The 6,824-nt window shown below is 52.0% G+C and overlaps 2 long non-coding RNA genes across 2 annotated transcripts; one reads left to right on the top strand and one right to left on the bottom strand.

Moving 5' to 3' along the window:
* Positions 1–1,212: 1,212 nt before the first annotated feature.
* Positions 1,213–1,962, bottom strand: LOC310682604. The gene is made up of 2 exons (XR_014514045.1): positions 1,868–1,962; positions 1,213–1,296 (listed from the first exon to the last, which is right to left on the bottom strand). It is a non-coding gene; the product is annotated as an uncharacterized lncRNA (long non-coding RNA).
* A 2,199-nt stretch (positions 1,963–4,161) lies between these two features.
* Positions 4,162–5,456, top strand: LOC310682602. The gene is made up of 2 exons (XR_014514043.1): positions 4,162–4,301; positions 5,275–5,456. It is a non-coding gene; the product is annotated as an uncharacterized lncRNA (long non-coding RNA).
* Positions 5,457–6,824: the final 1,368 nt, after the last annotated feature.

The raw sequence follows: 6,824 nt of genomic DNA, 5'->3' as shown, positions 1-6,824 counted from the left end.
ATCCATCAGCTCTAAAGCACATGGCCCAGTTGCACACACACACACACACACACACACACACACACCCAAACCCCTTTCCATTTTTAACTCCCTCACCAAAGTAGATGCTCAGGAAGCAGCTTTCCCTTCCAGGATCAATCTCAGCTCCCAGCTAGGCCTGGGCCATTTGACCTAAAGGCATCCTTACTTGCAACAAAGTCTCCATCATCTTCAGAGCCAAGGAAAGAGAGAGAAAGAATGAGAAGGCCAGAAACAGGGGGAGAAAAGTCCAGTTCTCTTGTGGTCTGAGTTGGAAGCTTTGTTATGATAAAAGGAAAGGGGAGGTGGAAAACTTTGGTCCAAAGTGCCAATGGGAGATCTTGCTTTCAGGAGGGCCTGTTGAGGGTGTGTGTGTGTGTGTGTGTGTGAGAGAGAGAGAGAGAGAGAGAGAGAGAGAGAGAGAGAGAGAGTCTTTCTTCAACTCTGCTCCTCTTGTTTCCAAAAGGGGCCTCTGGTCAGTGCTGATTAACGGGGGGGCTGGATTGTGTGTGTGTGTGTTGTTGTTGTGAAGTGTAGAATAATAGGAGATGGCCGGTGACCCAGCAAAGCCTTAAAACCTCATGCTACTTTATTGTGGCAAGCTGAGAAAGAGGGCTTTAGGACGGAGACCCCAAGCACTGACCCGCACGCATCCTGCGGATTGCCTATTCATTCCCTCAGCCTTCCAGTCGCCCATTGTTTGCCAAACAACAACGGAGATTTCACACAGAATGTAAAGCCCCTTTTCACATCCCGGTCAGAAAGGGAATTTTTGCAGCAGCCCTGGACTTTTCTTTTTCTTTTTGTCCGCCTCTCCCCCCCCCCTCCCCCTTTCTGCGATGGCTGTTAGCCTGGATTTTCTAGAAACAGATTCAGAATGGCTGATTCCCGCGCCTCCTACCCTCCTACCCCGCGTTTACATCCCTCAGGCTTTTTGAATTCAGCTCAAGCAAAGCAGGATGTTGTTGTGCCTTTCCAGGTCAAAATGGTGCGCTGCCGCTGCTGCAGCCACAAAAGGGCCTCTCTAATGCTTCATTGGGAGGGAGGCAAAGCCGAGGCCTTCGCCACTGTTTCTTCTTGACCACCTCATTTCCATCGACAGCACTAGCAACTTGGAACAAGAGTTTACTTTGCCTAGCTGGTGCGCGCACGTGCGTTTTGAAGAACACAGGGGAGAGAGACCACTAGAGACCATTATTTTAATCGTAAACTTTACTCACTCATTCGGGGTTTTTTTTAATCTGGCAAGGCAAAACCTGACTTCTCATTTCTTGTCCACTAAAAAAAAAGAAAGAAAAGCTAACTGTTATTCCGCGGCAGGCAGTTAAAGCAACAACGACCACCTGCTCCGCTCTCTTATTTACTCCGCAGTAAGTCCCGTTGATTTCAATCAGTTTACTCCCAGTTCATAGGGCAGCCTTCCAAAACGCTCCCTTGGTTGACCCAGCAGGTTCAAACCACGTGCCTAGATTCGGACCTGCTTTTATGGAAGCTGATACGTTTCCTGTTAGAAGCAAGCCCCATTCAGTTCAATGGGACTCGCTGCCTAGATTGCAACCTAAGTGGCGCTTCGCCTCCAGCTCGGTAGCCAGAGGCGAGCGCCGTATTATTGTACTGAGCACCGAAACACGCGTTTGTGAGCGACTCCAGGCTGGGTTTTAAATCCTCGAGTTCAGATCTTTCTTCCCTTCCTCCCCCCCCCCCCCCCGTTCTTTTCTCTTTGAAAGTGGTTGAAAAAGGCAGGGCGCGCCGTTTATTTGTGTGAGATTTCGTAACAGCTGTATCACTCAACAGCAATTTCTCCTTTTTCAGTTTATCCCACCCCCACCCCCATTGCCATAACGTTTACATCCGTTTGGTGTGGATCTGGGACCAAGACGGGAGGCTGAAGGTAGGCGGAGAGAAAAGCGATCGCGGGGGAGAAGCTGACAAGGTCGAGTCAGGGAGAGAAGAGAGAAGGGAGCGAGAGAGGAAAAGCCAGTTTGGTGACGTCTGAGAGCGACAGCAAACACTGGCCGTGCAATGCTAGACGTGTCATCTCAGAAGTGAGACCTTTTGAGTCCAAAGGGTGTTAAGCGTGTAGAGGATCGCAAAAGGGTGGATAGATCAGGGAAATCGCACCAAAGGCCAGCACATTTCAGTCCAATGGATTTCAAGGGGAGGCGGACACGAGCTTCACTCTCGCACCAAATCGAATTGATCTCAAAAGCGCTTCGACTTCGGCCCACGAGCGTTGCCCGAGTATTGATCAAATTACTCGAAATAATATCACTGCCGCTGTTGCTACTTCCAATCCTCGAGATGGGGTCATTAATGATCTTCCAAACTTCCCAGACACAGGAAAAGCGAAGTGAAGGAAATTAAGCAATGTGAACGTTTCTTTCTGCCCACCCCGTCGCCTGAGAAGCTCCTTGGGTGTTGAGTGTTTTTCAGCCGCTCAGTAAGGTCTATCAGCCTTGTTCCCATTTTACAGGCGAAAACCCGAGGCTTTCCTAAAGCCGCCAAGGGAGAACTGAAACGCACATCCTCCCTCCCAAATTGGGAACTGTAGTTTGCTCCTGGGCGATCTACAATTCCCAGCACCCTTAAGAAACTACAGTTCCTCCCATTCTTTGGGTGGGTGTGCTTTAAAGTGTGCGGTGGGGGTGTCTAAAGGTGCCTTGGGGACCCGAGTGCGGGAAGAGACCGGGGGTGCTTATGGTTTCTGTCCGCCAAAAGGGCTGAAGAGACAAAGGGATGGAGCTGGTGGTCCACACACGTTGGTTGCCTTTCTTTGCACTTTTAGCCTAGCCTAGGATTGGATGGCTTGGAGATCCACCGCAAAGCTAAGGAAGGGAAGAGGGAGGGCCAAGGCGTCCGCTCACTCCCCCGCGCGTAGTTCTCCCTCTCCCCTATTGATATGCTAATATCCCTTGTGACGACATCACAAAGAACACCTTGGACTCCGAGCGCTCTTCTCCCGCCCCCTAGCGCGGCCCTGTCCGGAGAGATGCCTCGCTGGTTGTAGAAGGCATTGAGCTATAGGAGCTGCCTCGGAATAAGGGGACGGGAAACTCGTTCAAATCCCCACCACCGGTCACGTAGGCTGGGTTGCAGTGCAACTAGGAACTATAAACAATGGAGCTGGCCTGGATTTGGGGCAGCTCACAGCCAGCGGCAAATTATGAAGTGCAGGTGCTCTTCGTGTCCCCACAGTAAAGTCCCCATAGCCGATCCCTAGACAAACCGATACCAACTTTGACCAGTGCAGACAGTGTGGTATCAAGACCAAGTCAGGTTTTAATCTCACTCCCACTTGGTTTAACACAGCCTAATGAGGAGCTCTGGAGGACTCAAAAGCTTGGTCATAATAAAAAGGACTTCTTTCTTTTTTGGGATGTTTCAAATTAAAAGGGGCAGTTTAACCTTTAACCCGCAGCTACGCCAATGTAACCAGCCTCTTCCTGGGCTTAGCTTCTAGGGGCGCTGAAAATTGCCCGGGGAGACGGCATCATCATCTCAAGAGATGACATCCTCACTACAAGAGACGAAGCAATCGCTCCAGGAGATTACGTCACAGACCCTGCTCTAAAATGAAATGTTCCACTACACCACTGCTGCAGATCCAGAAACCGCAGGGTTTCTGGGAGGCTTCGCTACTGATTCCACGAGGAGATTATGGACAGCCAAAAAGGAGTCCTAATCTCCAGGCAGAATTTTTCAACAATATTCCAACTATTTCCTCCCTAACACACACACCCAACTTGGTCTCTGACACTGCACACTTCTGTCCCCCACACCATAAAAAACCCGTTCGATCTAGATGTACCATTCTGAGTGAATATTCTTCTCATTTGTTTGAAGGAGAAAAAAATCAAGCCCCTAATATTAATTCCATTTTATTTTAATTTATTTGGCCTAGCATCTCCGGAAAGGGCTGTGAATTGCTATCAGAACAGAACCATTTCCTACACGCCAAGTGTTTTTAATAGTAGATACGATCGCTTCCACTTTCCTCGTATCTTTCCGTTAGGCCTTAGGTAGTCCGGACAGCTGGATGCTCGCTATTAACCAGTTTCTACCACGTCGCGAAGAACTCGACGAAACTGTAATCACCCCCTCGGAGATCCACGGGCACCTGGCGACCCGTCCCTTCTTAACCCATCACCTTCAGTTGCCTTCCGGCATGGCTTGACCCAGTGAATTTCCACCAAGCCATAAGCATAAACGCAATTCGAGATCCGTCTAGCCGCGTCTCCCTTCCTTCCACGTATTTCATGTCGTTTATTTAAAAGCACCCAAAGGTAACATGAGGTCTGAGAGAGAAAGACAGAGAGAAATCATGACTAAAACTAGAAAATGCATGTGCGGGGGGGGGGGGGCGAGAGAAGGGGTTGGGGAAAGAGAGAGGTGGAGGATTAGATTCCTTCATTTCGTTTTGGTAATCCTAAATACAGCTATCTCTGGCTCTTTAATCTCCCCTAGAGTCGGATTAGGACCCATTTGAGCTAGGACAGTTGGAATCTGCTGACGGGAGGGGTGGCGGCAAAGAAAGCACTAAGGGGGAAACTTTATATAACCAAGGCTTAGAGGCACCCCTCCCAAGGTGTGGGGGGAGAGAGACATCTCCCTGGTGACCTATCCTACGCAATGGACCAGCCTGGGAGGAAAGGCATGCACTGCCCTTCCTTAGGGTCATGCGCGTTATTAACAGAGAGAAGGTTTGCTTTGGAAACATTGACAGCCCCAGAGCTCTTTGCTGCTGCCAGTCTCCCCCCCCCCCCCCGCCCCAAGGCCAGCCCGCTTCAGGAAGCTCCTCGATGCCCAAGGAACTACACCGGAGTCTTTTTAGCATCTCATTTCCCTGCCTGTTGACAGAAGACTCTCCCGCCCCGGAGTTCCCTGCCTCCACATTAGCAAGGCAGGCGGTCAATCGGCATTGGGGGGGGGGGGGGGATAATCCGCAAAGGGAAGAGCTTCCAGTTCCGAAAGGCCGGCGGGCGGGAGGAGGGGGGCTGTGCCTAGGCGCGCATCGCAAGGCGCCCTTACCTCTGCCTTGAGTGCACGTGTCTTTTCTGCGTGTGTGTGTGTGTTACTATGACTCAATACTGTACATCAATCTTGCCTTTTTAATAATAACAAAAACAATCCCCTTATATTTGACTAAAACGTACTCGTTCAGTAAATGTCTGTGGTTCTCAATAAATAAGAGATTAATGTTTTTAAAGGGGGAAACATCCACCTCATTATGTACATATGCGTGTTTTCCTTTAAAAGGTACAGAGCGCATTTTTTTTAAAACAACAACAGCAACCTCCTTAAATGATTGAAATATAAAGACTGCGTGGGGCTCTGCGTGAATGTGCAAGACATAAATCTCAAAAGCTGAGCTCCGCTGTTTGATTGCAATGCTACGTTTGTGGGTGACTAGATTAAATAAATATATTTATAATCCTGGATATTTGTTTGGGATCTAATATCTTGTTGACAAACACGCACCCCTTCTATTTAAGATTAAAGTCCTCTCTTTTTTTTTCCTTTTTCCCCTTCGGAAAATGCCTGTAATCCTTTCGGAGAGATTTTGTTGCTTTCCGGAAGGTACGGGAAAGTAATTGTGAGGATTGTATGACCTTTGCGGGATGCGGGGAGCATGCGGGGTAGGGTGAGGGAGGTCCGAGGTGGAGGGGGGGCGCTCAGCAGTTTACACGGATCTCTTGCCTGCGCGCGCGCGCATAACGATCAATTTTCCGACCACTCCAGCTTGACGTGATCTTTTTCAGAGGGGGAGGCAGACACCCATGATTTCATTATGCCAGAGAGAGATGTGAAGGGAGGGAGGGAGAAGGAGAGGGTGGTAGCGGTGGTGGAAAGCGACCCGCATGGAGGACAGGCCGCGGCCATGTAACACATCTTGGAGGCAGCGGCCAGAGCTGCTCTTTTGTGCTTGCAGCAGCCCCCGTGGGGTTGCTAAAGAGGTGCCTGCGAAGTGGGAACCGAGGCCTGATGCCGCTGATTAGGATGCAGGAAGCGACCTGCCCTCTATTGGAAGCGGAGAGGAATGAGGGACGCCGGGTGCGCGCCAGAGGAAGGAGGGGGCGAGGGAGGGGGCGAGCAGCGAGGCGGCGCTGCAGCAGCAGCAGCGCAGCCAACAAACCGGGCGGGCAGCCGGGGAGGCGAGCAGGCTCCGCTTCCCGGCTGGATGTCAAGCGGACAGCGGCGTGCATCTTCCCGGCCAAAGGTGCCGGGCCGGCCCTTTTTCTGCAGACCTTCCCTCTGGGCGGACGGACGCGCCTCGTCCTCTAGCGCCTGGGACTACCAACGGCTCCCTCTCTCTCCCTCTCCCACCTAGCCTGACTGACTGACTGCCGTAAGTACCGCTGCAAGAGGCGTCACTGGCACAACCCGGGCCGTCGCGGGGCTTTGGGGGCTGCCTCGCCGGCCGGGAGGCAAATTCAACGGGAAGGCGGGGGGGGGGGGCAGCGGCGGCTGCAGGAAAGGCCCGAGAGCAGCGGCCCGCGGGTTGTGGGGCGGGGCGGCGGCAGAGTGAGCCCCCTCACGTGCCGTCTGGGGCCGAGCAGCAGATGGGCAAGTCGAGGTCTGCCTGGGGAGATTATAACCCGACAGAGTGGGGGTGGGGGGCGTCGGTGGAGGCGGGCAGAAAACCACCGACTGCTGCCCGATCGGTGGGCGCTCAGAGGCGCTTGCTGAGCCGAGTGGTGCGCGGCTGCTTGGAGAGACCTGCCGGCTTGGGTGCGCAGAGGTAGCGGTTCAGCTTTCGGTTGGGACGCCACCATTCAAAATCATAGCAGTAATAATGCGTGTTTTTG

This window comes from Podarcis tiliguerta (assembly GCF_965153285.1).
Source record: "Podarcis tiliguerta genome assembly, chromosome: 7".
Taxonomy (NCBI): domain Eukaryota; kingdom Metazoa; phylum Chordata; class Lepidosauria; order Squamata; family Lacertidae; genus Podarcis; species Podarcis tiliguerta.
Note: the sequence above shows the minus strand (reverse complement) of the source record. Positions and strands in the feature narration are given on the sequence as shown.